This window comes from Mesoplodon mirus (assembly GCF_964341445.2).
Source record: "Mesoplodon mirus genome assembly, chromosome: 2".
Classification (NCBI taxonomy): Eukaryota; Metazoa; Chordata; class Mammalia; order Artiodactyla; family Ziphiidae; genus Mesoplodon; species Mesoplodon mirus.
Genome location: NC_138977.1, coordinates 107,806,412 through 107,823,607, shown reverse-complemented (window position 1 = coordinate 107,823,607; position 17,196 = coordinate 107,806,412). Strand labels below are relative to the sequence as shown.

The 17,196-nt window shown below is 42.3% G+C and overlaps 1 long non-coding RNA gene across 1 annotated transcript in view; it reads right to left on the bottom strand.

The window, feature by feature from the left end:
• The window catches only part of LOC309814521, a 253,767-nt gene that overhangs the window by 24,533 nt on the left and 212,038 nt on the right, over positions 1–17,196 (bottom strand). Inside the window, exon 6 of the long non-coding RNA XR_014295715.1 lies at positions 9,830–9,902. This is a non-coding gene — a long non-coding RNA (uncharacterized lncRNA). The remainder of the gene's footprint in view (positions 1–9,829; positions 9,903–17,196) is intronic.

Below are 17,196 nucleotides of genomic sequence, written 5' to 3'. Positions count from 1 at the left end.
CCAAATCTGAGCGTTAGCAATGCACCATGAGAACAGCTGGTGGGAGTACTGACTAACAGAACTGGAGAATACATGTGCATTTTTAAAGAAGGCCATGAATTTACACAGAATTTTGCACTTTGGTGTAGTATGTTTCCATATGCTTCTTTTCGTACAGTATGTGGTTTTATCAGCCACTAATACTCCCTGTAATAGCGGCAACAGTAGTGGCAACAACATTCTATGATCCCATTATCATCCCCCCCACCAAAAATTAATATCTTGTTGTAGGTCCTGTGGGCTTTTTTTTTCTTTAACAAGTCATTTAGTATTTTCATCTTTAAAATAGGATTGATTCTCTTATTCTCCTAGTAGTTGAAATGATTAAGCAAAATGTTGCAAAAGGCCATGAAAATGAAAACTATTTGTCCTACCTACTCCTACGTATTCTAGTACTCATACACGATCTTCCCTGGGCTCCTAGAACGCACCTATGTTTTCCCATTTCCTTATCTTCGCTCACAATGTGCCCTCTTGCTAAAATGCCCTTTCTCCACTTCTCTGGGCTCAGTTTAAATGGTGCCTCAGTTTAAATGGTGCCTTAAATGGAAGCATTCCAAGGCTTCGAGGCAGGATGAATTCTTGCTCTTCTGTGCTTCAGGAGTACCTCAATAATTCTGTTTTTTAAAAGCATTGGATTTTGTGATTTGTGTACACATTCATCTCCTCTAAAAAGATGAGTTTGTGGAGGGCAGAGGTCATATTTTATATACCCATAGCCTTGTGTGAAGTAAAGAGATGTTTGCTGAACTGAATATTGGTTGGGTTAAATCACTCACTGATTCTTCTATTCTTGTGCAATTAAACAAACCCAAAGAGTTACTGATGAGCAGAACGAATAATTATTTAAACACTACTTACTCTGATAACATTACAGGCTCTTAGGATTGAAGTGTGGGGCTCTTAAACTGTGGAACAGAACCACCTAAGAGACCTGTTAAAAATGCAGATACTCAGGCTCTACCCAAGATCTAGTGATTGAATCTGATGATGGAGCCAGGCACTCTGCATTTCTGGCATATGCTCAGATGGTTATTACCCACATCAATGTTTGAGAACCACTGTCTTGAAGAAATTCAGGCCGTCATCTCATCCAAGGCAAGAATCCTACCCAGAGACTCTTGACAACTATCTTGCCCTCATTCACCTATCTTTTAGTAGCTGTTTGCAAGGGCCTTGAAACAAGGTCCTTCTGATGCTACAATAGATTCATCTCCCAGGAAGGGAATCAAGGTGTGTGTGATAAAGCGAGGAAGAAGATCCTTTTGAATCTGTAATATTATCTCATACCGACTAGTGAGATTTTAGAATAAGCCCCCAGTGGAGCAGCAGTTCTCTCCACGTGACTGAGGTGTACTGAAATGTATGTGGGATTCTGCACCAGAATAGGTCGATTTTAAAAAAAGTTTTCATTGGAGTAGAGTTGATTTACAATGTTGTGTTAGTTTCTGCTGTACAGCAAAGTGAGTCAGTTACACATATACATATATCCACTCTTTTTTAGATTCTTTTCCCATATAGATCATTACAGAGCATTGAGAAGAGTTCCCTGTGCTATACAGTAGATCCTTATTAGTTATCTCTTTTATACAGAATAGGCAGATTTGATTCCTAGCATTATTGCTTGCTGGCTGTGTGAGCAACGGCAGGTTAGTAAGTCTCTCTGAGTTTTTATTTTGTTTTCCATAAAATGGAGATGTGATACCCTCCTTCGTTCTCAAGACTGTAAAGAGGACTTTGTGAGAGGCAATGACATATGTAAAAATGCTTTATTAAATCTCAAAGTGGTCTTTGTTTATTGTTATGTGCAATGCATATGTCGATTTTAAAAGCATTCAGAGCATTTCTTTGACTTCTCCCAAGCTCTTCTGGCTGGTAAAGTGGACCCTGGGTGCAGCCTCACTGTAGACTCAAATGTAATCCATGGTGCACATGGTAACCTACCCCAATACTAGTCACAGTGCACATTAGGAGTAACGGCTTGGTCCCTCTGGTTTTCAGCCATAAATGGGAGTTAAGTTACCCATTTACACAGATGAAAATGCTTTATGCAAACCATGCCACGGATTGTGTTCCTGTTGTTTGCTAACATTGCCCTGCTTTGAAGGGTGCTGAGCTCTGCTTTTTTCAAATGTCTGACCTAATGCTCAGTTTGATTTATAAGTGAAATGGGGCTGGGCCATACAGCTCAAAACAAATACTTTAGAAATTAGAGTAAAGGAGGCCATGTCATCTATGGAATTAGAACCAGCTCTTTGTGATGGCTTAGCTCCCCTCTCTCCTGCAGGAGGCAGTTTTATCCCACTTAGTCACCTTAGTTACTGCCTTCTGTAAGCCCAGAGCCCCCAAGTGCCTTGCACAAATAGTCACTCAATATTTCTTGAATTGTATATATACTTTTTACTCAAGGTAGATCTTGGTGTAAGACATGCTGCATTGGTGAATGTGGTGGTGATCACTTAATACTTCTCTGTAGAGCTCAAAGTTCCATATACCACTTAGATGGTACCTCTTATTTGGAAGGGTCCTTGACAATCCAGCCTTTTCCAAAATGTGCTCCATGGAGCACTAATTCTGTGAGACACTCCTTGCAGAAGCTGGAGCGGGATTCCACTGTTAACTAACTTTAGGAAACACTGCCCACCCATTCTTGGGAGGTCTGAAGGCACACGGCATACTGAACGCTGAGAAGTCCTGCAGTAGTCTCCCCTTTTGTTTTGTTGTTTGATAATATGTGACACGATTTGGGAAATTTTGCCCTCTTCTTACCTCAGCTTCCTACACCCTTAGTGGTGTGACACAGGCTGTATATACAGTAAGGGGAACCATCTCTTTTTAGGCTTTTAACTGCCATTCACTGCCTGTGAAAATTTGTCTCTAGACTAACCCAACTCCTGACTGAATGATCTTGTGATGATACTGCAGCATCTGATTACCTTCGAGGTAAAAGTTAAGAGCATTTGTTTTCTTCAACATTATTTTTGAGTAGTCAGTAAGTTCTCATATTTCAAACACCAGAAAGGAAGAAAAGGTGATGAGTGAGAGTCCTCCTTCCCACCTCAACCCCCATCTGCTCAGCTCCCATTCTCCATCACCACCACCGCCAGAAGTAACTGCTGCTTTTAACTTCTTATTTAACCTTCCGGACACTCAATGCTTAAGCATATCAGTGCCAATTCATATATATATATATATATATATATATATATATATATATATATATATATATATGAACCTCTTTTTTAGAAATACTAGCTTATTTTACATATTTTTCAAAGAGCAAAAATTGTTCACCGTCATCCTAAGGGCATAAAAATCACAAAACTGGATTCTGCTTTGAAGCCTTAACTTGCTCACATGAAGAAGAGATAAGAAATATGCTTGTGGAGGGCCTAGAAATCTTGCGGTTGGCAAACCAGAGATTTCTACATGGCAGGAGGCCCCATTAGGATTTGCAGTGTGTGTCAAGTTCACAAGCAAACCAAAATGCAAAGGCTCCTCCAACTCTGCCATGAAGAGATCTCTCCTGGATATTTTATTGCTGATATGAAATATGTATCATTCAAATCAAAGAAAAAGAGGTAAAATACAAAAGGAAGATTTGCGAAATGAAAAATTTAAGTACCATTTGAAGACTAGCAATTAGAAGGCCAGAGGGAGGAAAAGGGCAGCCACAGATGACACACTGAGTGAAATATTCAGTAGTAACTGCTACTTTTTTTTTCAGTTTTTTTAAAAAAATTATTTATTTATTTTTATTTTTGCCTGCATTGGGTCTCCGTTGCTGCATGCGGGCTTTCTCTAGTTGCAGTGAGCAGGGGCTACTCTTCATTGCAGTGTGTGGGCTTCAGTAGTTGTGGCATGCGGGCTCAGTAGTTGTGGCTCACGGGCTCTAGAGCACAGGCTCAGTAGCTGTGGCGCACGGGCTTAGTTGCTCCGCAACAGGGATCTTCCCAGACCAGGGCTCGAACCCGTATCCCATGCATTGGCAGGCAGATTCTTAACCACTGCGCCACCAGGGAAGTCCCTCTTTTTCAGTTTTAAACCACTGAGACAGGGTGTTTGCCCAATCATCAAGGCAGTGTAACAGAATGGCTAAGAGGATTTAAAGTCAATCAGGACTCTTTTCATGTCCAGCTCTGACACTTACTTTCTGTGTGATGGTGGGCAAGTTACCTAACTTCTCTGTGCCTTCATCTCATCATCTGTAAATGGGCCAGTAAGAGTATCAACCTATCAGGACTATTGTGAAGGTTATCGGAGATGGTGCCTATAAAGAACTTAACCAAGAGCTTGACTCAGCTGTATTAGTATTTGCTGAACAGAGGTGATTTTTAAGGGGACTTTATTAGTAGATGAACTATTTAGGTTGTATCCTTCCCCATCCAAGTAGTGATCCATTCACTAAAAAGTTCAGACCAAGAGCAGGTCGTTGCTACATAGATTGGTTAGTTTGTACCTGAGTACTCTGATTTTTTGTCGTTAATGATGCTTGTGATTTCCTTTTGCTACTGCCTTAGAAAGTTCTAATTTATCTAAGAGATTTGGAGCTAACTGGGTGTATTAACCACTGAAAGACAATTTCAGTTCCAATGAATTACAGAGTCAGATTCTTAGACTTAGTCCCTGGAAATGGGTTAGTGGACCAGAGACATTTCACTAACTTGTAGGAATGGCTGAGAGAAAGATTCATTTCAAATCTTATCCATTAACTCAACAGAAACTGCGTTAAATCCACGTTCTTTACATAGAATAGAGACGATACTTGAAAAGGATCACAGTCTGAAACCCAGCTGTATAATAAGAACCACATTGCTGATGTCAGCAACTAGGAAGCTGTAGCTTGTTGAAAGTCTTTGGGACTCTAGCATCCACTCATATTTATAACATTTTTGCTTTTTTACCCTTGAAATGACACATCATCTTAGAGTTTCAAAGAGAGTTCCAAGTCAGAGAGGGCTGAGCCTATTTTAGAGCTGATGGGAGAGTCATGGCATGAAAGTAGCTGTCACCCAACAAATGAGGAAGAGTTACTTCAGAAACTACAAATTCACAAATTTCTTTAGAACTAAGATTTCCAGACAGCTCTCAGACACTGGAGGAAGACTAAGTCTTTGGAACCCACCACAATATAAGTGAAGCAGGGTAATTAACATATGGCCAGTGAAATAATGGCTAGCTGCACTTGACAAAATATCCAAGCATTTCCAGGGAATACGCAAGTTATGGATCACGGGTTATTAAATGTAGGTGTACATGTCTCATTGGGGCCCTCAAGATAAATAGTATGAAAAATAGTACTTAATATCTCTTGGTGATTCTGCTCTAGAATCAGCTAAATGACAGGAAAATTGTCATCTGTTATGGATGAGAATAATAAACTCACAAAGTAATTTTTATCCTGAATTCAGATAACTGTCTGTTTCTCCCTCCCCTCCCTTTCCGCATGCTGTATTGGGATAAATGATGTTTTCAATCAGGGAGGGATGGGAGAAATTAAGAGGCTTTAGGAAAAGTATATCCTGAATTTCCAAAAAGCTGTCTAGGTCAGTCCAGAGTCTAGTCAGAAAGTGTATTCATCCTGCCTAGATATTTCCATTGACAGTGGAAGCAAGGCAGGGACAGCTGAAAAGGATTACATTTGTGACCCTTCCCAGGGAGATCCTAAAGTTGAAGATACTTAGAGGCTCACAACTTGTTACCATTTTCCCTTAATTTCTCTGGGTAAGCAGTCAGGCTGAATGAATTTGTGATTCACTTAATAAACGCTTGGGGAAATGATTTCTTGCTTCCCTGAGCCATGTTTTTTAATCTGGTCTACACCACCCTTCAAAATATGAAAGGAAAAAAAAAAAGCCTTAGAAAACCAAATGACTGGCTTTTCTCAACATGGGTGAAGAATGTTTCCATTCTGTTTGTGTTATTATGGAAAGGAGTGGGATGGGCACTAAATTAGGCGTCAGCCCTACCTGCCAGTGGGGTGGCTGAGAGAATTACTACAAGTGGCTTGGAAAGTGTAATTACGTCTAGAACTATAAAGTCATATTATTCTTTTCTGTTTGGTGAGCCTATCAGACTTCAGAATGCTACTTGACTAGCTTCCCCAGAACATTACTGTATAGTTAAGAAAATACTCAACAAGGCTATCTAAAGTGTTCACCTTAGATATGTGGTTTTCTTCTCATTCGAAAATTGTTACACAAAACCATGTGGTCTAACCATTGCATAGTCTCTTTAAAAACCAAAACAAACAGAAAACATATATTCTACATACACTGAACTGAAGGATTTGCTTGGCCCAGTCAGCTGACTTGTTTTACTCAGATGGACCTCGGCCAACTTGATCTGGCTGCTCTTCAGGTGAAACATCCAGATGGCCCAAATAACCAGCTTCTCCTGAAGTTGTTCTACTGTTCTGCATGGACAGGCTTAGCTCTAAGCAAATCCTATAGCATATTAATTTTAACATTAATGTTCAACAGGAAAATAAATTTCTGAGAACATAGTTTTAGTTTACAAAGAGGGGCAATGTGCAAAGTCTTTCCAATGCTCTGTGGAGCACAACTTAATAGAGATCATTCTGTTGACAGAGCATACGTTGGTATGTAAAACATAGGTTCAAGTTCAAGTGCAGGGTTGCCACTTTCAGGGTCTCATTCTCTGTAATATTTATATACTGGTATACATCACTAATCCTGGAGTAAACCGGTTGTTCAAGGATACTATAGCACTGCCAAATAGTCAAACAATGTTTCACTTTAAGTTATAGCCCCTGAACTTTCTGCCAGAAATTCTTTATACATATCTCATACCGATTTCACTTAAGACAGTAGGAAAGAAAAATTAAAATGTTCCCATGTCACAAGGCTCCTATGTGAAAAATGTATCTTTGTATCTGCAATAAGGTGTTGTGGACATGGCACTCCTGTAGAGGGAATGTTGTTGGCCTGCTTCATAGATACCTGTGTCAGTTCTGCAACTACAGACATATGGTGCTGAGAGCATACAACATGCTTTGTATAGCCATTAAAGCATTATTAAAACAACCACAGTGAGGTAGTTTCAGTTTGGCAACTACAAAATGTATTACACATTGCTATTTAGATCACTTTTTTAAAAAATTTTAATTAATTTATTTGTTAAACATCTTTATTGGAGTATAATTGCTTTACAATGGTGTGTTAGTTTCTGCTGTATAACAAAGTGAATCAGCTATACATACACATATATCCCCATTATCTCCTCCCTCTTGCGTCTCCCTCCCACCCTCCCTATCCCACCCCTCTAGGTGGTCACAAAGCACCGAGCTGATCTCCCTGTGCCATGTGGGTGCTTCCCACTAGCTATCTATTTTACATTTGGTAGTGTATATATGTCCATGCCACTCTGTCACTTCGTCCCAGCTTCCCCTTCCCACTCCCCGTGTCCTCAAGTCCATTCTCTATGTCTGTGTCTTTATTCCTGTCCTGCCCCTAGGTTCTTCAGAACCTTTTTTTTTTTTTTTTAGATTCCATATATATGTGTTAGCACACAGTATTTGTTTTTCTCTTTCTGACTTACTTCACTCTGTATGACAGACTCTAGGTCCATCCACCTCACTACAAATAACTCAATTTCATTTCTTTTTATGGCTGAGTAATATTCCATTGTATATATGTGCCACATCTTCTTTATCCATTCATCTCTTGATGGACACTTAGGTTGCTTCCATGTCCTGGCTATTGTAAATAGAGCTGCAATGAACACTGTGGTACGTGACTCTTTTTGAATTATGGTTTTCTTAGGGTATATGCCCAGTAGTGGGATTGCTGGGTCGTATGGTAGTTCTATTTTTAGTTTTTTAAGGAACCTCCATACTGTTCTCCATGGTGGCTCTATCAATTTACATTCCCACCAACAGTGCAAGAGGGTTCCCTTTTCTCCACACCCTCTCCAGCATTTATTGTTTGTAGGTTTTTTGATGATGGCCATTCTGACTGGTATGAGGTTATACCTCATGGTAGTTTGCATTTCTCTAATGATTAGTGATGTTGAGCATCCTTTCATGTGTTTGTTGGCAGTCTGTGTATCTTCTTTGGAGAAATGTCTATTTAGGTCTTCTGCCCATTTTTGGATTGGGTTGTTTGTTTTTTTGATATTCAGCTGCATGAGCTGCTTGTAAATTTTGGAGATTAATCCTTTGTCAGTTGCTTCATTTGCAAATATTTTCTCCCATTCTGAGGGCTGTCTTTTGGACTTGTTTATGGTTTCCTTTGATGTGCAAAAGCTTTTAAGTTTCATTAGGTCCCATTTGTTTATTTTTTGTTTCTATTTCCGTTTCTCTAGGAGGTGGGTCAAAAAGGATCTTGCTGTGATTTATGTCATAGAGTGTTCTGCCTATGTTTTCCTCTAAGAGTTTTAGAGTGTCTGGCCTTACATTTAGGTCTTTAATCCATTTTGAGTTTATTTTTGTGTATGGTGTTAGGGAGTGTTCTCATTTCATTCTTTTACCTGTAGCTGTCCAGTTTTCCCAGCACCAGTTATTGAAGAGGCTGTCTTTTCTCCATTGGATATTCTTGCCTCTTTTATCAAAAATAAGGTGACCATATGTGTGGGGGTTTATCTCTGGGCTTTCTATCCTGTTCCATTGATCTATATTTCTGGTTTTGTAGATCACTTTTGTTTTTGAAAGATGCTTACACGATCCCCTAGAACTCACCATTTCAGGCTTTGCTTTAACTTCACCTTTCATCTACTGCTAAAAGCTCTTTCATTTTGTTTCCTTCTATTCAGGATCCTTTTTCTCCCATAATAGCTTTCTATGATTTTCCCTTTTCCCTGGCTGTTAACCAAGTTGTTCACTGAATATTCCTCCAAGTTTTTGTACTAGCTGTACAGTATAGTAGTGGGGATAGTGGAAGTGCTAGTAGGAAATAATAAATAGTAAATTGTAATAATAATAGAACAATAGCTGCTGTAGTGGAAATAGTTTGTTTTTGCCTTGTTAACATCCATTCCTCCTTCTGAAAACAGCTCTGCCGTTTCCTTTTGGAGAATTGACTTCTCTTACTCTCAGCCTACATGGGCACATGACCTAGGCTTGGCCAACTGGAGCTGTCTATCCACCCTTTGGCCCCAGTGACTAACTCACTGCTGGACATGTGATCCAAACAGGCCAATGAAACCCCATTCCAGGGACTTCAGGAGACTCTTGGAATCTCTTTTTCCTGTGGTTGCTCAGGAAGGAGGATGTCTAAGCATCCACCCTCCCATCTCACGGGGGACAGTCTGCCTGAGGGTGAAATCAATCAGAGGAATATAGAGAAAACCCAGAGTGAGGACCTTGGATAAACTCCTAGATCCAGATTGGGCTTCTATCACTTAAACTAGAAGAATCCTGACCAATACAGGATATAGTATTTATTGAGCATTGCTTATGTATCAGGCACAGAGATAAATGCTTTTACTAGCTGTTCTCTCATTTAAGCCACACAACAGGCCTGTGTTTGTTCTTATTGTACAGAAGAGGAAACAGAGATTTAAACAGGCTAAGTAACTTGTCTGAGGTCATACAGCTGGTTAGGAACACCAAAACCTCTGAACTGATAATATTGATAAGGCTGATTTTAGCAAGATAGGATGTGACATCAACTCAGAGAAACACCCAGATTGGAGGGCTGCTGTTACCTAGGCACTGAGGCACTAAATTGAAAGCATCAATTTATGCACATTGGGGCTTAAAGTCTTTATCAAGCTGATCTTGTCAGAACTGACCACAGATGAAATGAAAGCCAGACAAAATTCTACTCACTTGACCATGGGGCTGGTTAGATCCTGGGATTCTCCACAGGGAACAGGAGTGAGGACAGTCAGTTCCAAGGCCTCTGTGAAGAGACAGTATGTATGTCAGGCTATGTGTGTTATAGTTACTCATAGTTACTTAAGAATTAAGGAGCCTCCTGAAAAGGGTCTTGGGATAGCCCCACATGGGGTTAAGTAGGTGGTGAGAGGATGCAGTAGTGGTCGACCCCAGAGCCCATTCCAGCCAGCACTTGTGTTTGCAACTGATTTGTCATGGTCTGGCCCAGGACGAGGTGAAGTCATTGTGGCTGAAGGTAAAAAATGATCCAAGCATGCTCCAGGCTGAGGCTTGTTTGCCCCCCCCCCAATCCATTCCTTGCCCTTCCCCTGCCCTTCTATGCTTCTCAGGGGGACTGACCCCTGCAGGTTATCTTTCCCAGGCCCATATGTTAGTTGGCTTCTGCCTGGGTGCAGTCAATGGTAGGCACTGGTGAGGTACTGGCAGGGGGAACAAGGGGAAGTTAGGGTGTTTCTCTCCCTCATTCCCTGCCTCAGACTCATTCTCTGGCAACAGCTGCATCTCCTCCACAGCTCCAGCGCCAAGACAGACCCACCTTGGTTCCACTTGTGCCTCCTAACCCTTGCCCATGGACCTATGGAAAGGCCGCCTTACTCCCTCCAGCCTGGGGGCTGGTAGAGGCTTCCTGCTAGCACTATCCTCTGCTGGTGTCTCAGCTCCTCCATCACCTGTAACCAATTCCCTGTTTTAAATGCCTGTAGTGTTTCCTGTTTTCCTGGTTAGCCAAATGTCCAAAATACAACTACCTCCTGAGGACAGTGACCCTGCATTTGTGTACCCTCATGTAAATAGTATCTGCTTAAAAATAAGTTGGTTGCTTAGGTGGTTGGTTTGGACTCTCTTGCCAGCCTAACCCATCATTTGTACCTTCTGCTTTCACAGGACTGCTGTGCAGAATCAAAGATCCCATTTCTAGGCCTCATTTTAATGGGCTGGCTGGTCCCTTCGACTTCCTACTTACTCCTTTACAGGCTGCTAGAAGCTGAGCAACAGGAGTCTTTCCTGAAAACCTTTTCCGTCTTCTCAGTAATCATATTAAATATCTGATTTTGTGTGGGCTGGTCAGAGAAAACATACTTCCCTTTTCACTAAAGACAAGGCATCTCAGCATGACTCGCTGCAATTTTTTTTTATTTTTAATTTAAGAGACAAGTCTGATTTCCTTTGAAAACAGTGGTTAATGGACTTAGCATACTAATTCCCATTTAATGCAGCAAACTTCAAGAGTAGGCTTTCATCTGAGCGCAGGTAAATCACAGAATTCTTATACCATGGTATTGAAAAACTCCCATAATTAAATAAAAACCATTTCTTTTAAGCCATTCTACAAAGTAAAGTCAACCTGAATTCCTTGTTTGTACCTGAAAGAGTCTGGAAGTTTATCTTCAGCTGCAGCTTATAAATGCCTACCCTTGCTTCCAGAATGCCACATTTCTGATACAAATCTTTCTTGTTGGTTTGTTTGACCATCCTCTGCCTCAGGAAGAAACCTAGAAGGTCCTGCATGGGCAAGTAGGGTCAATGGTGCAGCTGACTGGAGCTGACTGAGCCGATAGTGCCGTTTTGGTACAGTGTTTTGTTGGCTATATCATCTGCAATGGGGTTGGCCAGAGTGGGAGGACTTGGGAGTATCCACAGGAAGTGGATATTTCCTGACCAGCTCATCCCTTGCTGACTCTCCAGCATTTTCTTGTCTACAACTAAAACGTTTTGCCTTGTATGTTCCTAAGGCCTCTTGAGACAGTGGGCATTTTTTTCTTTCATTTTTCAACTTGTGCCAAATGTGTCAGGATTTAAGTCCATAATGCATAGATCTTGGCCCCAGATCTTTTAAGGATGTGGCCTCTTTGTCTCTGGCTTCATAGTAATCAAATGTATCTGCAAATCTGACCCTTTAAGAAATTTTGGCTCAGTGCTTCTGTAGAAATGAGAACGCTGTTAAGAGGAGACTGAGAAGATAGGCCTGACAAACTCTCCCCCTCCAATGACCCCAATAAGAATAAAAGAGAGTGTAAGCCATCTGGATTGGCTGTCCAAGAAGAGGACTAAGATGAAGCACTCTCAGTCTCTTCCTTAGTACCCAGCACCGGCTTTCACTTCACCTCAGGCTAGGTCCTAGACTAAGCAGGGCCACCACATCTGGCCAAAGAGGTCAACTCCACAAGGCGTCATCCTCATAAACTCTGAAGTTATGCAGTATGCAATCTGCCCAACTGTTGTTCATGGTGGCCCTATTGTGGGAGTGAGGCTTCCCTGGTTTCTCTTGCTACACCTAGACCTAGACCTAGAAGGTCTGCTTTTAGCCCCAACTCTCTCTCTGTATAAACTATTCCTGTGAGGCCTCAGTTTCTTTGCCTTAAAAAAGATGGGCGATCCCTACCTCAGAAAGCTTTTATGAGACTGAATGAGCTGGCAATAAGAGACTTAACATTACTTGGGAAAAGTCCTTCCCAAAGACAGTATAGCATTATTTTCAAGTTGGCACTAACAAAACAACTCTTTGGGAATGAAAATTTTACCCATATGAGCTAAACTAACTTATTCCATGTGCTGGGACAACCACGGAAATTAGCAAGGTCTAATGTGCTCAGGGTCCCCAAGAAGTAAGGTTGACTTCAAATCAACCATGCTTTTGGAAAGTTATGGATTGTAGGTGGCCTTGAATTATTATTACCCCTTTGTACTGATATGATTCTTGAGTTGACTGAAACTTTCATTATTGTTAGAGTCAGCCTCATTAGGAAATGCTGTAGGCTGTAAGAAAAGGTTGTCTTCAAGTACCAGATGGGTTCAGAGAGCAGGGATGGAGAAGCAATGCAAAGAAAAGGAAGTTCACGGGACCAGTGATAGTTTCTTGGGGAGGAGTAACTGGATTGGCTTTGAAAGGAAGATTCTGAGAGCTCAGAAGCAGATAAGACAAACATGAGGGATTGCACGGCAGAGTAAAAGTTTGGTCTGTTAGTGGGATAAACAGTTGATTGGAATGGAGACCATGCATTTGGGGAGTGAAAGATTCTGGTTAGTGGGGCGGAATCATCACAGACCACAGAGGGCTAGGAAAGAACGATGGGGCCTGCTTGGCACTCAGACACCACTGAATGTGTACTTTCCACAGTCATCAAACCAAGTATGCAGAGAAGAGCCTGTTCCTTCACCTAGAGAATCTTAAAACTTTTTTTTTTCTGCATGGTCTGGTGCTTCTCTCTCTCTTTAATTTCCCATGTGGGGACACACACTGCTTTGTCAAATAAACAGTCCCTTCCTCAAGGGGTGTTCAGACTGGAACTTGTTTTCAAAAATGTGTTTGTCTCCCAGCAAAATAAAATAAATAAATAAAAAAAAATAAAATTTGACCATCCTAAAACTGCCATCCTTCAACTTAGAAACCAAAGCAAGTTAGTGCAAAGTATCTGTCATTGATAATTCACACTGACACCAAAGTTTGGTTTCTTTAAAAGTTCAAGTTCTTGGACTTCCCTGGTGGCGCAGTGGTTGGGGGTCCGCCTGCCGATGCAGGGGACACGGGTTCGCGCCCCGGTCCGGGAGGATCCCGCATGCCGCGGGGTGGCTGCGCCCGTGGGCCGTGGCCCCTGGGCCTGCGTGTCCGGAGCCTGTGCTCCGCAGCGGGAGGGGCCACGGCAGTGGGAGGCCCGCGTACCGCAAAAAAAAAAAAAAAAGTTCAAGTTCTTAAATTCTCTTTTCAAGTGGCGTTGAACATTTAGTTAGAACACAGACCTCCCTGAGGTGGGGTGGTTTTTTCTGATGCAGCACCTGTCTCAGGAACACACCAGTGCAACCTCAGCAGCACGGACTTCATAGCGGCCGTGGACCAGCCCTCAAAGGGCGAGACCACTACATCTTTCCAAAGTTGCCTCCTCAGTATAGGTAATGTATGGAGTATGAGTTTCAGCCAAAACTTTGTTGGTTGCAAGGAGAGGAAACTCAACCAAGCTTATATAAAAGTTGTAAAGATATTGAGATGCCACTGAATAAATTTCAGCCAGTCCTCAATGGAACTGAACTTGAAACTGGGAGCCACCAGGGAGAAGGTAGCTTCTCTGTCTCTCTGGAGCAGCACAATCCCTCACCTGCTTTCCTCTGTGTTTGCTTCATTCTTTACCCCTCAACATACTTGATTCTCATTGCTCACAGCAGTTACGTTCTCTAAAATTGACACAAACATCGAATTAGCAAATAGCGAACCATTACTCCTACAGGAAATACAGGATTAGGTTGCTGCAAGCCTCTGGTCACAACACTTTTGCCAACCGATCAATCCATAACTTAGCTTTATTTGTATTTCTGTTTTAAGGCACCTTATTGTTGATTCATTAACACTGAACTCACAACCAACAGCACTACAGCCTGAAGGAAGCTTATCTAATACGTGTATTTTCTCTGGAAGGACCGTCACAGCCTTCTTGAGCTTAGAAACGCTAGACAGCACTCTAGGACTACACTACACCTGGGAGTCATTTTAAACCGTGAAGTCACCAACAAAAAGTATAAAAATGTGAAAAACGTGGTACTAAAGAAACCGTGGAAAGGACACTTGTTTATAGCACGAGAGCTGAAACAAGAAGGCAGAGTACCTCCTTGTTCGATCTCAGCTGAGAATGTGGCGTTGGATGACTCAGATTTTTCACCATTTTGCTCATGTCTGCAAATGACTGCAAAAGCACCGCAAGTACTGACTTGGGGGTTACAAATAAATTTTAGCAAGTAAGCAAATGCACAAATAGAGAACAAGCGGATGATAAAGAGCGACGGACTGCAGCCTCTTCTCTTGGCTCAGGGTTTCTGCTTCCCCATACCTTCAGCTTTCTCTGTGGCTTTCATGCCCCAACCTCCAGCTTCAACCCTGACCTACATGGTCTTTCCACTGTTCCCATGGCTAAATGTCTCAGTCGCTTCACGTCTCCTTGCCAAATCCCCTCAGAAAGAATCTGTGTGCCCTAGCCTTGCTTTTGAATTAGTTTCATTTGGCTTCATTAGTTTCATCTGTGGCCCAAGCATCTCTTGTACCGGCAGGGGTAGTGCATGTGTTTTAAGGAAGTCATACGGTACAGACTCCTTCAGGCCTGCGCGTGGGGCATATTAACCTGTCACTGGCAAAGCCCACTGGGGTGCCCAGAGCGGGGTGAGGGCGTGAGCGGTGCAAGGGTGCGGAGTGGGGAATAAGATGGAATCTAGGTGGTAAGAGAAGGTCTAACCTCTTTTGTGCCTTGTCTAGTTTCACTTGCCTATAGGGTGCTGCGTTGCAGAAGCCTTGCCCCTGGCGCTTCAGACCGGAGTTCCCAGCGCGGACAAAACGCTGTGCTGACACCTCAGCTCCGGGGCCAGGCTTGTGGAGAAGCGCTGCGCCGGTGACTCAATTCAAGATGGCGGCGGCGGTGGGCCGTGCGCAGAGACCGCTGTGCCCCGCGCTTAAGGCTGCAGGGCCGTGAGCAGCTCGCCTGGGCCCACTGCAAGAACTCCGCCCCCTCCCTGCTGACGAGACCCCTATAAAGCAGCCCCGCCCACAGCCTGTGGGGAGGGCGTGGACTCTAGAACACCTGCTCGCGCCTCTCCATCTTTGATCAAAGAACAAAACTTTCCTTTGCTTCTGAACAGAACTTGGTCTCCTTCTATTGGCACGAGTGACACGGGGCAGGAGGACCCTTGCTGGGGCCTGACTCGAAAGGGTAAGTAGCAAAAACAAAAAGAGAAGAAGGAGATAAAGTGGCTACTTTCCCCGTATATTTTAACCTCAAGAGTACCAGGAAACATCCCTTTTCCCTTTCTTTCTGAATTTCCCCCAAATTCTTACTGATGTCTAAAATTTCCTTCACAAGGACAAGGAATGTCCTTTCCTGGTTGGAGATAGGTCTTAAAGTGCAAAAATACAGTGGAAGTGTTAAGGAAAATAACGTTGATTCTCACAAAGGTATAAATGGCTAATAAGTCATTTTTCTGAAATCAGGAATTGCAGAAGATAGGAGAGGAAGATGCACTTTGGAACAGAAAGCAGCACAGAAAGGGTAAGCAGAGAGCTCTCAGGGGAAGTGGCATCCGGATCCCAATTTTACCTGGGCCCGAATTTGCTTGCTTGTTTGTCTTGTTTTTGTCTTCTTGCCCCAACCCCCCAAGAGTGTCTCAGTGAGGGGGAAACCCCTGCAGCATCTAGTGGTCCATTACTATGCCTGTAGGAAGCTTTGAATGAAACCCCAGAGCAGTCAGGTCCGAACTTTTCCAAACATCACCAACTATCTCAGCAAAAACTTCAAACTCACATGGAGCTAGACAGAGATTCAGTTAACGGACTCTGCCTCTTTAAATGCAATTTAGCAACTATCTTTCTCCTTTCATTTGAGCTTTCTCTTATAATCTTATTCCAACTCCATTGTATCAAAGTACTTCTTCTAAACAAACACAAATAAACCTAATAACAGATCTCTTTCAAGGATGCCAAAAGACTAAACATTTTCTCTCTCTCATGACTCCAGAAAAGGAGGAAGGGAGAACAGCAAGATAGAGAAATCACCCTCATGGAGGCAAGGAGATAGGAAGTTAAAGCTACACAAGTAAAAATGGCACATGGATGGTCCTGGCTGGAAGAGAGGGCAAGCCATGGGGAGGTGAGGTGACTGGAGTTCAGGGAGGTGGGTCAGACTCAAAGGGATGGAGGCAGGGGAGTCTGGTGAACGATTCCTATTCTACCGGGTAGTTGTTTAACTGTAGCCTTTGATAAGAAGAATGATATAGGAGAACCAATGTCGAAGAAAAAATTTATTCCTAGAGAAGTGGGGAAGTTCAGGCTATGACTTCAAGAACTGGAGAGATTTGGAAGCCACTACAACTGAGAATTAACCGAGGTTTAAAATCCAGTGCCTGACAACAGGCCAGGCTGAGAAGGGCTCATAACATTATAAAAAGGTCTCACAGACTTTAGGGCTAGAACAACGATAATGGAAAAACCTGTTTCCTGGTATCAGTCAGTATTTGGGATTGCTTTACCCAATGTAAGTGATAGGACATTAATGTCAGAAAAGCATATGCCTTCTTCCTACAACACATCATGCGTCCCCACCAAAAACTTTTCTTCCCTATTCTCCTGGTGTCATATCCTGGTATCCTAAAAGGGTGGGAGGGGGGGAGATTATATAACTGTCTGAAATATTACAGAACATAAAACAATAAATAAGCTATGTAAATTGTGAAACATGAGTCCGGACTCTCTTTGTTCTGCATCTTTATAACTGCATTTAAAAAATTACATTTTTTCCTTTCATGATAAAAATCTAAAACAAAACAAAATT